This window comes from Lacerta agilis, chromosome 10 (assembly GCF_009819535.1).
Source record: "Lacerta agilis isolate rLacAgi1 chromosome 10, rLacAgi1.pri, whole genome shotgun sequence".
Taxonomy (NCBI): Eukaryota; Metazoa; Chordata; class Lepidosauria; order Squamata; family Lacertidae; genus Lacerta; species Lacerta agilis.
The window spans coordinates 12,564,096-12,580,688 of NC_046321.1; positions in this window are offsets into that span (position 1 = coordinate 12,564,096).

Below are 16,593 nucleotides of genomic sequence, written 5' to 3' on the forward strand. Positions count from 1 at the left end.
GCACCGCCGACATGAAATATTCACAGCAGAAAAATAAGTCGGACGCCTTGACCTATTTTTGCTGAGATGTCTCTCTATGAACTGCAAAGACTCCTTAAATTCAATCCTGGCAGTGAGACTTAGCTTAATAGGTGGCTTAGCTGTCAGTCCAAGAATAAGGGCTTGGAAAGTGATGGATATATTGAGATAGTGCTGCATACTATTTAGGTCACTGACTTGACTGCAGTTTTATTGTCAGGTAATTTCACTCCACTGGCATGAATCCAGTCAGCAGGGCTTTGAGAATGAGAAGGTAAAGCTGGGAGGATTCTCTGGGAACCAAGTTGCACATTCAGCAGAATTACTGCCAGATGTAGTGATGGGCATCAACTTGGCCTATAAATATTTTAAATAAATATTGCTTCATCTGCCCAGCCTTCTGAGTAGCCAGAGGGCTGCTGCTGCAAAAGATATGGCGGATGGCTGGTGGAGACTCTGGTTCAAGACCCCATCTTGATACCTACCGGCCAGATGTTGCCGGCAGCGTTGCAATACAAAGTCATTGTCTGAGAAAAAGCTTCAGCTGATTGTTTCTCATGACATGAATTTTCTGAAGACGAAAGAAGTGCAGTCTGTGCTTTTAGGGGGGGGGGGCTGTTCATAAATGAGATGCCTGTCTGTGGGTGCCAGCACAAAATGGCAGGAAAAGAGAGAGGTGTCCGTACTCTGTACTAGTGAGAATTGTCATGCAGAAAAGCCTTCCATGCTGTCCTTTCTTTGGGGGGGGGGGGGTGTAATTATTCATAGGAGATCATTTCAATATGCGATTCCAAGACAAGCTTTTTCACTTGATGCTACTGAATGCATAAGCTGTTCCTGGAAGTAGAAAGCCTGTATTCCACCACACTGAAGACTAAATGCACTCAGGTTTCATCCACACTCACCTTTTGCCCCTTGCTTTCTGTGTCCAAGCACTTGGGGGGGGGGTTGCTCAGGAAAACATGCCCTTTCATGCTAAATCGGAACAAATGACAATTTGAGTTTTCCATGGATCACCATTTGCTCTGATTCGGCAGTAAAGAGTTGATTTTCCTGGGGAAAGCACTATGGGAAGGGTGGTGCTTGGTGCTTGGACACAGAGCTTTAAAGCACAAACCCGTGCCTAGGAACGTGGCACAAAGGAAGTCCAGATGAGCTCTCGTTTTCCTCTGCATTTCCCAATCCAGATTATGCTCTATGCCAGTGTTTCCCAAATTTGGGCCTCCAGCTGTTTGGGGGACTACAATTCCCATCATCCACTGGTTCTGCTAGCTAGGGATGATGGGAGTTGTAGTCCGACAACGGCTGGAGACTCACATTGGTGGAACTGTGCTCCAGGCCCTTCATAATCCTCATTGCTTGTTAGAAGCCTTGTCGTTAGTTATGTGCTGCACACACTCCTTCAGCAATTGATAAATAGGTTGCAAAGCCTATTCAGCTGTGTTTGGGCAGCTTGTTGCAATCTGCTATCACTCCATTCATTGCTTCCCTTCAAATGAAATTGTAAGAGCCATCTTCATCCTTGTCTTGTGATGGTCGATTTCGTCTCCTATGTCAAACCTCTTCTTACTGTACACCTGTGATCAATAAAGCCATGGCCTGATTTCACCCAAATATTGTCATGTCTCTTATTCTTGGTATTGGGGAGGTCTGGAGAGTGAGGGACGGGGATGCCTTGCCAAGCAATGTCTGGTTGCTAAATTACAATAAAACTGCCTTGGTTTGAATCCACTACATGGTAGCATTGAACTGTAAGAGTCCCAGCAACCAGACCATTCAGTCCTAGGTGATTCTCGTGAGCTGCTCTTTTCTCACGCCATCTATCATCCCTTACCAATGTCAGTTACAGTTTCTTTTCCCGTCGAAAACCTTTCTCTCTTGCAGGTGAAGCTTCCTTTTGATACATATTTGATAACCTGCTGCAGTGGCTTACGTAACCCGAATGACTAGCTGGGCTGGCAGGGCTTGAGTCAAGCAAGCATAATATATTAGTCAGGATGAAAATGGTCTCTCCCAGTCAGCTCCCTGGTGTGCTGTAAATGCTGCATAAATTAGCTTCTGTGTCTCACACTAGCGTCCATCTCTGACGTGGTAGGATGAGCAGTATATCAAATAAATTCTTTCAGGGCAGTGTCAGCAAGATTACACATTCAGTTGTGCTGGGGGAAGTGAGCAACTTAAGGAACAAATGTGGGAGTGCTTGGAGTTCTGAGGTGCATTAATTGGATAAGGCGTGCTCAGAAATCGGATGTCAGTGGGCGCTTTTGAATTTATAATCTGTAAGTAACCCCAAGATGAGCTGGCTCACATTGCAGCAATTGCCAAGAGGATGAAGCCAACTTCTGCCACCTCTGTGGCTGAAAGGTAGTGGTCTAGAAAGATCAAAAATAAATACAATTCTATGAATGGTTCATTGTCAGCTGGTGTGAAATGCCTCACTTAGGAATAAGGATAAGAGAATCTGCCAGTTTGGGTTTCTCATTTTTCAAATCTTAACTCCAGTTCTCCACATTTCTACATCCATTTCTGATTTTTTTTAAGTCTTTATAAAAAAAATTATCAGCGTTTTAGTACAAGTTTCTCCTGTTATATCCATTCTTATATAGGCAGTTTTCCCTAACACACATTTTTGCAAAGCAATTTCCCCAAATATAATGCATTTCTTTATGCTGTTTCCACTAATAAATGCATTTTTATGTATGCTTCACTCTGGCACATATATCTTTGCGCACATTCCTTGGTTGGAAAAGTGGATCGAGAAATTCAGAGACGTGCGAATTTTGAAAGGTTCTGGTTTGCAAGTTCTTTCAGAAAGTGCAGATTAGGTGGGGTTCACCTATAAATGCGAAGTGAATCGAATTTCTCCCCCATCCCTGCTTAGGAACATAGAAACCTGCCTTATAGTGAGTCAGATCGTTCAGGCCAGGCATGTCCAACCAGTAGATCGCGATCTACCAGTAGATCCCTGGTTGATCCTGGTAAATCGAGGGATTTCATCCCCCAAAAAAGCTAACAACTATGCTCAATTCTTCCCTTCCACCCACCCACCCCACGCAGGGTCCTCCTCCCTCCAATGACTGGGAGTAGATCACAGTCTCTTGGGAGTTGGAGGTGCCTGATTTAGGCAACAGGATTAAACAGACACTCACAGAATCCTAGCTCAGAATGCAGCTTGCTTGGCTCCACTGATTTCAGCAGGTTACATCTGTTTATTTTTTTGTTTCATTACACCCATTTTCTTAAATGGAATTTCAGCAGAGCTTACTTCAAAGCATATATACCATGCATTAAATATATATATATGGTGCAGATCTTCTTAGAAAACAGTTAACAGTTGAGTGTTTACAAGACAACACAATGTGGGGGTTTTTTGGGGGGGGGGAGATAATTACTCTAGAGAATTTGGAAGTAGAACTGAAAGATCTGTCCTATTAGCTTCTAGAGTGATTTGTTTTGAACCAGCTTGCAAGAGCTGGGTGGGGGTGGGGGTGGCCAGAAGAAGGAGACGAGGATTTAAGGATACCTTCCCCTAACATTTGAAGTCAAACACCCCTCTGAAGAGTTCAACATGTCTCAGCAAAGCCTCCATTGTCATAATGATAGCAACAATAAAAATAAAAAACTCTGACAGCCATCTGCCCATTCCAGACAGCTGAATAACTTCCAGGACTCTCTGAGAGGCCAACCATTGACACAGATTTTTATACAGTATATCACAGATGGTTTGTGTAGCCAGGACCTTTCGGGAATGACGTCAAAGAGGTTACGCTGCTACCTTTTAAAATTTGCTGCAGACTTGTCCTAAATGACATTAGGTCGTAATGAATGGGGGGGGATCTATATTGCCGTTTTAAATAACAGTAAAACAATGAACAGGGTGGTGATACAATGGCTACTGCAATTGACACAAGATAATATCACCAAGGCAACTATCTGTAAAACAAACAATAAGCATCCTTAAAAATGGCAAAAGTAGATTCTTTCCATTTTGGGTTTTATCTTAAACAATTGCAAATGCAGTAAATAAAGAACTCACTTGTAATATATCAGTGGTTCAGTGCTCATTTCTTCTCTTTCGAAAAAGATTTTATCTTGAACAATTGCAAACACAGTAATAAATAGTCCACTTGTGATATACCAGTGGTACAATCCTTCGACATCGTTCCGGTAATCAGATGTTTCGTCACTAAAGTGCTTAGTCATCGAGCTTTGTAGTAAATAATATACAAGAGAAGACAGTATGTAAGCAACTTAAAGCAGGGGTATATCTGTCCTCTGACAATGTCCTTTTTCTATGCTCCTCTCGATGGAAACATGCAGATGGGGACGACAATACGTCTGATTACTGGAAAGATGAAATGTTTCTTTAGCAACGAAACGTCTGATTACTGGAAAGACATCCAAGCACTGTACCACTGGTATATCACAAGCAGACTCTTTATTACTAGGAGTCTTGGTAGACCACAAACTTGACATGAGTCAACAGTGTGGTGCAGCAGCTAAAAAAGCCAATGTAATTCTGGGCTGCATCAATAGGAGTATAGCGTCTAGATCAAGGGAAGTAATAGTACCACTATATTCTGCTCTGGTCAGACCTCACCTGGAATACTGTGTCCAGTTCTGGGCACCACTGTTCAAGAAGGATACTGACAAGCTGGAACGTGTCCAGAAGAGGGCAACCAAAATGGTCAAAGGCCTGGAAACAATGCCTTATGACGAACGGCTTAGGGAGCTGGGTATGTTTAGCCTGGAGAAGAGAAGGTTAAGGGGTGATATGATAGCCATGTTCAAATATATAAAAGGATGTCATATAGAGGAGGGTGAAAGGTTGTTTTCTGCTGCTCCAGAGAAGCGGACACGGAGCAATGGATTCAAACTTCAAGAAAGAAGATTCCACCTAAACATTAGGAAGAACCTCCTGACAGTAAGAGCTGTTCGACAGTGGAATTTGCTGCCAAGGAGTCTGGTGGAGTCTCCTTCTTTGGAGGTCTTTAAGCGGAGGCTTGACAGTCATCTGTCAGGAATGCTTTGATGGTGTTTCCTGCTTAGGAGGGGGTTGGACTGGATGGCCCTTGTGGTCTCTTCCAATTCTATGATTCTATGATTACTGTGTTTGCAATTGTTTAAGATAAAACCCATTTTGGAAAGAAACTACTTTTGCCATATTTATGGAGGTTTATTATTTGTTAACAGATAGCTGGCTTGGTGATATTATCTTGTCTTAAATAGCAGGCAGGTCAAGTGACTTTTGCTGCTCAGCTTGCTTGGAGTTGTCCTCTGCTGCTCTTGCGTCAAACAAGGGAAGGGTGTGAATCCCATGAGCAAAAGGCATGACTTTGTCAGGCTAGTTAATTTGTGGGAACGACGCAGAAGAGGACAGCTTTCCAGCTTGTTAAAATGTGAATCCTTTGGAAGAGAATTGTGCTTTCTGGCAGTTGTGTTGTCTTTTATTTACAAGATTGCCTTACTCTATATGCACCCACTCGACCTCTTCAGTGGAATCACAAATATTATCCATTCTGCATTTGTAAGAACTTGGGCTTTTTGTACAGCAGAACCTACACTTTGGAACCCCCTGCCTATTGATATCAGGCAAGTGCCTCCCCTGTACTCTTTTTGGTGCCTGCTAGAAACATTTTTGTTCAGACCAGCCTACCCAAGTGTTTAGAAAGCTGATGCAAGTTTTAGTCTGTTTTTACTCCGTTGTTATTTTAACTTTTTGGAAGTCTTAAATTATTGTTGTTAAGTAAACTGAATTTAAAAAATAAAAATCAAGCGGTGTACAAATTTTACAAAACTGGCATTTATTAGGGCCAGGCAACTGCTCTGGCAGAATGCCAGATCCTGAACTGAATCAGGTTGATTCATTGTCAGGGACTGTGCTGAGGAGGGCTGCAGCCCCTCCCCCTGCTCCAGATCCTGATCCTGAATCTTCCCAGGAGCAGGAGGACAGTGTAGATTTGGAACAGTGGTTTGCAGAGGGGCATAGTTTAGATTAGAAGGCAGAATCTGGGAAATACTGGATGGGGAACAGCTAGCAGAAGAAACACTAGAAGAGAGAGAGAGTTAACAGACTCACAGTCTCTGGATAGTATCTACCCCTCCTTCCCCGAAGTCCCGGAGAGCTCAGAAAGTGGCAGAACAGAAAACACAGTGGCTCCAAGCTCAGATTACAAGAAGTGACATATATTAATCGGGATAGAGGGGGAAAGTGAACTTAATTGGGAGCACCACCATTTCTAGTAGATGGGTTCTTTGTTCTCTTGCTGTGATTATTAAAGTTTCTAACTGGTAAGAAGACTCCTTTTCCTTTGTTCTGCTTATCTACTGCCACGGGGGAGGAATCCAATTCCCTGAAGCCTGACATTTGTGTTGACACAGGATGCAGGTTGAGGCAGTCCTGGACTATGCTGGGTTGGATTGGGTCCACCTGGAGCAATCTGGAACTGTTGAAAGAGGAAAGCAGTCAGGTGCCAAAGGGAGTGGGGAAGAAGGAGCACAAGCATTCTGCCCTCTTCTCTTTCTCTCCCCCCCCCCAGACCACATGTATTTTCGTTGTTGTTAAATAAATAAATAAGTTTGTGCCACCACTGTGAGCCTTGAGGAAGATAAAGCACTAATTTGTTTTGTTTTCAATGTTGCTATCACAGCTTTTAATCGCTGTATATTGCCGTCAATTTCAGAGTCATATCTGTAGTGGGTACTATATTAATGAAGTTTTAATGTTATTTTGCTTTGGTGGAGGATATGCGTTGGTTGCTTCCCCCCCCCCATCTGCTTTTCTCATCTGTATTTATATTTTGTTTTGCTTTGGAGTGCTGGTGCCCGGAACTCCTTCTTGATTTGCTTACGTAGACCTTTTATTCATAAGAAATATACCTATAAAAAATAAATATATAAGTGCACTACTTTGCATCCGGAAAAAACCTGATGAATCAGGCAGTTTGAAACAATGGTTTTTCACTCTCTGCCTGATGCAACACTTTCCACATCGCTGAGTCTGCCACTGCTACGGATCCCTGCATATTGCAGAGGATTGGGGGGGGGGTTGTTCTAAGATCCTCTCCCAGTTCAAACCAAGCGCTTGTCAGGACTCTTGAACCCCACTGTCATCCAGTGTGCACAAAAAATGTATTCAACACTTTCTGAAGCTTTGTGTAGCAAGGGAAGCTCAGCAATGAAGAGCAATATACCTATCAATGAAACTTGCCTGCCATTACTAGTCTTAGGGGCCACAGCTCAATGGAGGAGCTTGTTTACAAAGCTATTGTACTACTAACCTTACTATATGCCTGTGAAACGTGGACCACTTATAAATGCCACCTCCAACTCCTCAAAAGATTCCATCAGTGGTGTCTCTGAAAAATCTTACACATCACTTGGGAAGACAGGCGAACTAATGGCAGTGCACTGGAAGAAGCGAAGATCACCAGTGTCAAAGCAATGATTCTTCAACATCAACTTCGTTGGACTGGTCATGTTGTGCGGATGCCTGATTACCATCTTCCAAAGCAACTACTCTATTCTGAACTTAAGAATGGAAAGCGAAATACCGGGGGGACAACAAAAGAGGTTTAAATAGAGCCAGTGTGGTTTAGTGGTTAAGAGCGGTAAACTCGTAATCTGGGGAACCGGGTTCGCTTCCCCGCTCCTCCACATGCAGCTGCTGGGTGACCTTGGGCTAGTCACACTTCTCTGAAGTTTCTCAGCCTCACTCACCTCACAGAGTGTTTGCTGTGTGGGAGGAAGGGAAAGGAGATTGTTAGCCACTTTGAGACTCCTTAGGGTAGTGATAAAGCGGGATATCAAATCCAAACTACTCCTCCTCCTCTTCTTCTCAAGGCAAATCTTTAAAATAAATGTAGCATAAACACCGACAACTGGGAAACACTGGCCTGCGAGTGCTCCAACTGGAGAATAGCCTTTACCAAAGTTGTCATGGGCTTCAAAGACACTCAAACTACAGTTCCAATCATCCGTGACCACTGATCCTGTTAGCTAGGGATCATGGGAGTTGTAGGCCAAAACATCTGGAGGCCGCAGGTGCCTGGTTAAAACTGTGTTTATGGAAGACAATCTTACTCAGCTACAAGTGATCACCAAAGAAGAAGACTGCTCAATGGAAGGGCATCTGTTTCACATGCAGAATGTGCCTGTCTCAACCCCCAATGTCTCTACATAGAGTTGGAGGAGACCCCTGCCTGAAACCCCTGAGAGTCCATGTAGACAATATTGAGCTAGATGGACCCTAGTGTCATCTTCCTATGTTCCTGTGTTATCACTGAAGAATCCATGATCAGCTTATGAGGAGGCTCTGGCTTCCCTTGAACACAGCATGAAAAATGGCAGATTTGTGCCATTCATGTGTCTCTGATAACTTCTGAGAATAGGGATGCTGGCTTGAGCAACTCCATTCGCATCATCAAAGTGGCCTCCTGTCAATGTCAAGAATGTTCTTTCTTGTACCCTCCAAGAAATGTTCCGCCGTGAGAGCACAGCTTGATAAATGGTTTAAGGATGACATTTCTCCCACTTTTTCCAAAGTCTTTCTTTGTGACGGTCCCTGAGGACAACTGTCACCAGAAATTCCAGTGCTTTGGACGTAATCCGCTCCATCAACTGCAGCATCCAACTCACTTGTCAAGGTTTCCTAGAAGTTCAACCAGCATGGTTGATGCTTTATGTTCCGTGTTAACCGAGACTGTCAGATCCTCAATCATTCTCTAGTCGAGAAAGAAACAAACTCTGGCCACTGGGAATAAGACAGAAATAACTAATTGAAATGAGTAATTGACCATTCTACCAAACAAAGTGCTGAGTCAAGTTCCTATTGTGAGTCAGTGCAATTTCCTACCGGCTGGTCACAAACTTGTGATTGTGCTGAAACAAGCATAAGTAACTTAACTTTGGAACAGAAGCTCGCCACATTTATGCCTTCTTCATAAACACTTGCAATAGTGTGTGTATCAATCTATTGAATGGGCCTGTTGTGTTTCTAGGGAAGATTACACATAAGTCCCTTCTTATTACTTTTGTGTGGGGATCCCTGAACCATGTAGAATAGATTCAGACCCTTGTCTTTGCTTCTTACAGATTTGACTGGAGTGGTATGGATATCAACCGCGCAGAAGCTGTGCTCATGCCATACCTCTTAGGCTTACGCTATGTCACAGCTACATGGGCTACCTCACTAAGGATCATGCCACCTGCCTGGTTGCTAAGCAACACCGCTACTACCACCTCCTTTCGTCAATCTACTTACTGACAACTGAATTAACCCTTAAGTTACAAACTGTATGATCCCAGCTGTTCTTGACCCACCAGATTTCCCCCAGATTTCTCTACCCTGCCTGCAAGATTCTGTGCTCGATCCACCCATTCTGTCCCTTTGTGAGGGGTTTAAAAAAACAACAACTAATATTTGGAACCTTATCAATTACCCTGTCTAGATATAATAGCTAGCATGGATTTTAGGCTTATATTTACAAAACAGAATAAAGCCGACTTAAAGTACTTGTGGTGGGCTTATGCGATTATATGTGTAGGCTGCACAGAGCGAATTACAAAAAGCTAGGCTATGTATCCACTCTCAAGACAATTTTGTTAGGCGATTCCATTGAAAGAAAGAAAGAAATATGATTAAACAGAATGGATATCTGAACATTGTGTCTCCCAAGAGCCTGATAGGTTTATAGCAACTGTGATTTATTAATTATTATTTTTACCCTCACATTTTGAAATATGGTGTTTAGAAAGGGGATCCCCCACACACACATAATGATATTAGAAATCATTTTCCATCTCTATATTGTCTGTTGCTGATTAACTTAACACCCTAGCGATAGCAATAAATTACTATTTTCTTAGAACAAACTGCCAAGAATGAATCTGTAGGGGGGAGGGGCTGTTGTTTTGATACAAGCATTAATTGCAAGCATTTTGGGTCAAAATTATTGGTTGATCTTTCTGGTGCAAAGGCCTATTCGATTTCATAGCTGAGAGCATTAATCTGATGTTACAGCAATTCATTTTTTATATGCTAACATATTGTTCTGAGAGTTTGGTTTCTTTGGGCAGAAGTGCACATTACAAGAAATGAGGGAGAGGCATGTTGTTCAATAATGGCAGCCCCAGGTTACGAATTTCCCTTCTGTAATGTGCAGTAAAACATACCTTATCATTGTGAGACACATTAAGCAGGCCCACACCACCAACCCCTTGGACCTGGCCCAGTAGCAGATGGGAAGCCAGAGCAAATAATTTGAATTGTTTGGTCACATTAAAGCATATATATTCCACTTAATATTTTAAAAATTTCTCACCAACATAATATTTTAATGGTCTCTGTTCTGTTCTCCCCATTATTCTCTGTGTTGCTGAAGACTAGGGATGAGAGGAGCTTGTTGCAGCCAGAGAGGGAGACTCCCTGGAATCCTCGGCAACCTCTTGACTCCCCTCCTCTGCTTCGGTCTTGGAGTCTGAACCGCTCCTTCTCACAGGTTCCTCCTACTCACTAAAACCTGTTGTTCCTTTAGTATCCAGCACCTCCTCCTCTGACCTTTCCTCGGCGTTCCACCCAGAATCCCTGGGCTCTGAGCCTTTCTCCTCAAGGATTTCCCTTGGGGGTTCCCCAGCTGGTGCCTCCCACCACTCCTGTCAGGAGTCCAAGGTTCCCAGCTTGATAACACAGTAAGCATAGGTAATTTTAAAAAGGAGGATTTGTTGCAAATACAAACTGATAGCTCTGGATGGCTCTGACAAAGCCTCTGGCATCATTACTCAAGATGACCCTTCTGAAGACTCCTTCCAGCGTTGACAGAAGATATTGAACTTACAACTTAGTGGATCAGCTGCCACCTCTTCCTTTTCTGAGAGGCTGTCTCTGAATCTATTCACTATTTGTGCTTCCGGCAAGCTTTGGCTGTGTTCTAGCCTGCTCTCAGCTACTGCCATATCAGCTTGCCTATCAAGGTCAGGAAGAGCCGAGGTCTGCAGCTGCCAGCTCTCTCCTGCCTGACTAACATCTAAGCCTCTCTGTTCCTGGCTGCTTTCTGCAGTTGGCTGCAAACCTTCGCTTGGAGCTGGCTCATACCGGGCAACTCCCCATCGTCCAGATAAGTCCCTCACATGATCATGGAAGATAAGGAAATGAATGTCTACTAGCCACAATCACTGTGTCCTTTCTCCAGTGTAGAAGGCAGTATGCATCTGTATCTTCTTCTTCTTTGGCGATCACGCATAGCCAATTAAGACTGTCTTCCATTCCACATCACTTGGGAAGACTGGGAGAAGCAAAGATCACCAGTGTCAAAGCAATGATTCTTCAACATCAACTTCGTTGGACTGGTTGTGTTGTGCGGATGCCTGATTACCACCTTGCAATGCAGATACCAGTTGCTGGGAATCACAAGTGATGAGAGTGCTGTTGGACTCAGGTTCTGCTTTCGGGCTTCCTATAGGCCACTGTGGCCACTGTGAGAGCAGGATGCTGCACTACATGGGCTTTGGAACAATCCTGCAAGAGCTCTTCATACATTTGTATGCTGTGCTCCTCTGGGGTCCCCACATTGCCTGCCCTTTTCCTAGAGCTTAATGCAGAATAACAAGCAGTCCAGTTCTGCAACCAGCCAAGATGGGTTTGCCTGGAATATTGCTGTGATCAGGGAACTTCACTGGAATAAAGAACTGCAAAGGGAGGGAGGGATGTGTTTGCCACCCTGGTTCCAGTTATAAATAGATTCCCCCCCTTCTCAATTGCTCAATCCGCTCCAGTTAATCCATTCTCTAATTACAGGTGTCAGTTCAGCTGCCGAAGAACCTCATTTATACACCAACTCCAAAAACTACAATTAAAAACCACACATCATGTGCAACAAAACACAACCAATTATAATCACCATTGGCAGGCTGCTATTTCGGCATTAGGTATAATTAGCTATGTTAGAAAGCTGGGGGGGGCGGGGAGGAAGAAAGCCACCATTGAGGGGGGAGGAGTTTGCTAGAGCCTGATAAATTGCAGCAGGATGTAATGGGATTTCCAATACCCTCAGTGCTCATGATGCTAGAAATAAATACTGCCTGTGTTTTCTTATTGTGATTACTAACAACTCTGTAGTATCTATTGCACAGGTGCATATTTTGGAATCATAACGGCCTGTTAGGAAAAATGCCTTCCCTACTATCAGGTAAAGTGGAGTGGTTGCCTCAGGCGGCAAATGCTGAGGGAGAAGAAGAAGAAGAAGAAGAAGAAGAAGAAGAAGAAGAAGAAGAAGAAGAAGAAGAAGAAGAAGAAGAAGAGTTTGGATTTGATATCCCGCTTTTCACTACCCGAAGGAGTCTCAAAGCGGCTAACATTCTCCTTTCCCTTCCTCCCCCACAACAAACACTCTGAGGTGAGTGGGGCTGAGAGACTTCAAAGAAGTGTGACTAGCCCAAGGTCACCCAGCAGCTGCATGTGGAGGAGCAGAGACGCGAACCCGGTTCCCCAGATTACGAGTCTACTGCTATATACACATATATATATAATTGAAGAATTTCTTGATTTACAAAGGTATTGCAATGTCTCTCTCATATTTTTCTGTATAACATTTTTACAAATCAGTTTTGTGTGGTGTAGTGGTTAAGGGCGGTAGACATGTGCCAATGGAACTCAAGTCTACCGCTCTTAACCACTACACTACACTGGCTCTGGGAGGTTGGTGGCAGCCTCCTGGCTGTTCCTTCTAAGCCCCACTGGCTGTTCCACCCTAATGCAGTACAGAGTTGTGAAGGCTGTATAGCCTGTTCTACCCATCCCTTAGACTAGCTTGCTGCTCTCAAGTTTGGAGGACAGGGAGGTTATCCTCTCACCAGTGTTTTGAAGTATGACTCAGCTGCCTGTCTGGTTGGCTTCTGCATGGGGAGGGAACACCATCTTTCACTTTGCCTCTGACATCAAAGGGTCTTGGTGTCAGGGACCATGCTGAGGAGGGCTGCACTGAGGAAGAATGGTGGGAGCCACCCCCTCCCCCTGATCCTGATCCTGAATCTTCCCAGGAGCAGGAGGACAGTATAGATTTAGAACAGTGGTTTGTAGAGGGGCATAGTTCAGAAGGCAGAAGCTGGGAAATACTGGATGGGGAACAGCTAGAAGAATAAGAACACAGGGAGAGAGGGGGTTAACAGATTCACAGTCGTTGAGCAGCATTCCTCCACTGCTCTTCCCAAAGTCAAGAAGAGTTCAGAAAGTCTCAGAACAGAAAGCGCAGAGGGTACAAATTCAGATTACGAGACGAAGGAGTGACGTAGATTAATGGGGGGGGGGATGAGCCTTAATTGGGAGCACCACCATTTCTAGGAGACGTGTTCTTTTCTCTCTCACGGTGATTATTAAAGAATCTCTTTGTTTGATCTTCTTATCTACCGCCACGGGGGAGGAAGCCGATTCCCCGAAGCCTGACACTTGGCATTTCAGTTTCAATGAATTTGGTTTTAAACTGCTAGTGCTTCTGTATGTGGCAGAGAGAAAGGCATGCCACCATGCAGGGATAACAGCGGAAACTGCCCATTTTCAGGTTGCTGCCCTGTGATATTCCATGGGGCGCAACGCCATGAGTAACATTTCCCCAAATAATCTAAGTGATCTTACAGGTCTTCCTTCTTTTTGTGCATCATTAAGAATACAGGGGTGGGCAACTTTTTTTTGCCAGAGATTCGCATTTGGTCTTTAGCAGCCTTCCGGGGTCTGCATGTCAGTGATGCACAGAGCCAGATTCAAAAGTGGGTTGGGCCAGAATGAAAAGTGGGTGGAGCAACTGATACGACCCTTTCCTTTGTACAGCAGGCAACATTCAAGCCGTGCAAAAGCCAGAGGTGTCTATCATCACTCCAAATCTTACCATGGCATCTGCAACCGGCAAATAACTGACGTTATCACAGCTCAAGCGCACATCTGTCCACAACACCAGAGAGGCATAAAAGTCTAGCTTGCCCCACGATCCAGAAGTTCTCCACACTTAGGATCATATAGATCAGGATGCAGCTAATCAGCACCCATGGTCTCTTCAGCAGTACCCCAAGAATGGGATCTACACCTTTAATTGTTTCGTTAATGTATTTTCCAGAATGGTGCTGATTCCCTCCTCCACCGCTTTCGCCCAATTCATTCAAGCACCTCATGCGATGACCAAGAATGAAACAGACAGGAAATCAACAACAAACGGATTCAAAAGTAAATTGCTTAATAGCTCCCGGCTCTCCTCTCTCCTCTCTTCTCGGTCCTAGTTAGACCAGCTTCACTAGAGAAACAAACCAGACAGCAAATCAATTCAGATAACAAGGGCATTAAATAATAGAAACAAAGCAAGGGTAGTTGGGCATCCATCATAGCTTTAAAAGCACTACAAAAATTCAGCTTTCTCTGTTTCGCAGCGCTGAAATCTTTGACGCTTATATTGCATTTAAATTGGCATATAGCATGCACTTTGAAAGTACCATTCATTCATTCATTCATTCATTGTGCTTCCACTTTACTTTACTGTACAAATATCCATGGGCAAGTATTACAAGAACAATTTCCTATAAATTGCCAGTACTGGAGTCTTAAGATTTTTTTTGCCATATCTGCTGAATAGGCCCTTGCAGAGCCAGGCAGAGGCCCGGACCAGGTAGATAATGTGCCCCCCCTTTTTTTACCCTGGGGATTTCAAGGCTTGAACCGTATCTGCATATAAATACAAAATGGAAAATATAGATATACAATACTGCTATTTAAAAATACATAGGGAAAAGGATTATTTGAAGTATTTACATTTAAATAATGCTTTCCAGTAGCACCTTAGAGACCAACTGAGTTTGTTCTTGGTATGAGCTTTCGTGTGCATGCACACTTCTTCAGATACACACAAAATGCACACGAAAGCTCATACCAAGAACAAACTCAGTTGGTCTCTAAGGTGCTACTGGAAAGAATTTTCTATTTTGTTTCGACTATGGCAGACCAACACGGCTACCCACCTGTAATTTAAATCATGGTGAGCGATTGTGAATATGCTGACCGAGGCTCCCTTTGGAATCGGAGGCCCGGTCCAAGTGGGCCACATGACACACACACACACACACACCCACACACACACACCCGGTTTGGGCCTGCTGCTGAATTCCAGAGGAGAGATTGTTCCATAATGTTGGTGCCACTACAGAGCAGACCCTCCTGCTGGTTGTCATTTGATGGATTAATGCAGGTCATGACATCACCAGGTGGACCTCACCTGATGATCTTGGTGAACGAGCACATTGTTAAGGTGGGGCAGGGAGGAAACAAGGGAGTCAATCCATGGTAGATAGAGGCATCCCCAAAGGTGACAAAATAGAGATGAGATGTTTATCCGAAGACCCTGTGGGGTGGTTCTCAGTATTACAGCTGGGGTTCAAGAGAGGCGCTCTTCGGTGCTCCCAAGGGATTGGACATTTTCTTGATTATGGATAGGGGAGAAATTCATTTGAGTCACATTTTAATCCTAAACCAATATGTGAACTGAAACCCAGTCATCCTTCAAAATCCATCCTTCTCTGAATTCAGCAGTGCATTTGTTAAACAAAAAATGCATATCGATCCCCCTGTGCGCGCGCACACACACACACACCACATATTAAGGGGAATTGTTTAGATTGGTGAAAATATGAATAAAGAAAGTTTGTTAGTAAAATGTGTGCACTCAGCAACTTGCATTAAAAATGCCATATTAGCTGTGAAATCCACACACAAAAATGCTTGCAAATGCTCTTGAGGACTTCAAAAGAGAAAAAGACAAAATTGAACTGATGTGGAACATGGAGAATGAAACTGAAGATTGGAAGATGAGAAACTGAAAGAATCTGAAATGGACAGATCTGCCATTGCACAGTTCTCCAGGACCAGGAAAAAGTTGTTCCTCCGATCATTGACTATAATATAGTTTGCAATGGGAGCTTTGCTATGGGCTAATCTGCAGGGAAACTCAGCAGATGTAGGCATGACAGATTCTTTATTCATGGATCCGGAATGTCTGACTATGGCAAGAATTCCTGGTGGTGGATAAGTGGTTACTCAGGCTGAGAGTCCTTTCTGCGCCAAAGCAGAGGCACCATTCAGTGGGATTTTTTATTTAGTGCACAAAGATGTTTCTCCATTCCCCCACCAAAAAGGTAAAAAGCATGTGTGGTGCATGAGTCAACGTTTAACAAACCTGCAGATTTGCAAGAAGGCATCGGGTGCGGTTGATCTGTCATTCATACGTAAGTAACTTTTTTCTTAGCAAAGAACCATTTCATGCATATATATGTCTGCATCCCGGTTCCAGAGATCGCTTTAAAAGCATTGCCCAGATTTTATTAGCTGACTAACAAAAGCAGCTCGCGCCTGCGAGGCGAGTGAGCTTTCTTCTAAGTAAGTAATCTGAGCGATTCCCACTTTATTGTTGCGAGTGATGACTGATAAAAGGAAACAGGCAGGAGAAATACCAGCTCCGGCCATTTGCCTATTCAATATTTGCTGTTCAATATTTGCCTATGCAAATTGTGCCTATTCAAATTTAGATCTACTCTGCCTGCCCTTCC